General features: G+C 44.3%; 1 protein-coding gene across 1 annotated transcript in view; it reads right to left on the reverse strand.

Moving 5' to 3' along the window:
- The window catches only part of CBG11726, a gene marked incomplete at both ends in the record, with an annotated part of 8,691 nt that overhangs the window by 6,062 nt on the left and 1,848 nt on the right, over positions 1 to 781 (reverse strand). The gene's annotated exons all lie outside the window — the stretch shown is intronic.

Consider the following 781-nt stretch of genomic DNA (forward strand, 5'->3'; position numbering starts at 1 on the left):
ACATTTTACTAGTTAGCCACTTTTTGATATCTTTCACAGAAAATGAGATATATTGGCTCAAAGTGGACGATCCGGGTGTCGTTCTATTAAAGGTTTTACGGTATATATATATATGATACGAGCAAGTTGCGAGCTAGCTTGTCAAAATTGAGCCGTGTAATAAACATTGACGAGCACCATTCCAGGCGTATCCAGTAATTCCACAGATTAAATGCGAACGGATCCGTTACGGACGCTCAGCGTTCGCGCGCGGTTGAAATAGGAACCGCATACGGAAAACTTAAACGTTTGTCTGATTCACGAACGGATCCGTTTGTCCATCATTCGCCAGCGGATCGGATACGGAGTTCGCGAACGGACAGAATACGGAGGAATACGGAATAATGTGCTGTGGTTTTCTGAAAACGGGTCGCGTGCGGTCCGTATGCGGTTCCTATTTCAACCGCGCGCGAATAGAAAGCGTCCGTAACGGATTGTTCGCGTATCACCTGTGTCCAAACATGTATGGGTGTTAAGGAGAAAAATATTATAGATGCAAGCTGATAACTTCTCTCTAAAACTAGATATTCAGACGGTTTTGGTACCAAATGATAGATCTAGACACGGTCCCATCAGAACTATTTAATTCGAGCCGGATTCCGGACCGATAACATGTCGAAAAATGTGTGTTTAAATCATACTTGTAATCCGGGCCTTTCCCGGGGGCCTTCGCGGGCCCTGTCATAGTTTCTTTCAGAATCAATGTTTTCGAACCAACTCAATCAGATATGACAGAGCTCCA

This window comes from Caenorhabditis briggsae, assembly GCF_000004555.2.
Source record: "Caenorhabditis briggsae complete genome, chrIII, whole genome shotgun sequence".
Lineage (NCBI taxonomy): Eukaryota > Metazoa > Nematoda > Chromadorea > Rhabditida > Rhabditidae > Caenorhabditis > Caenorhabditis briggsae.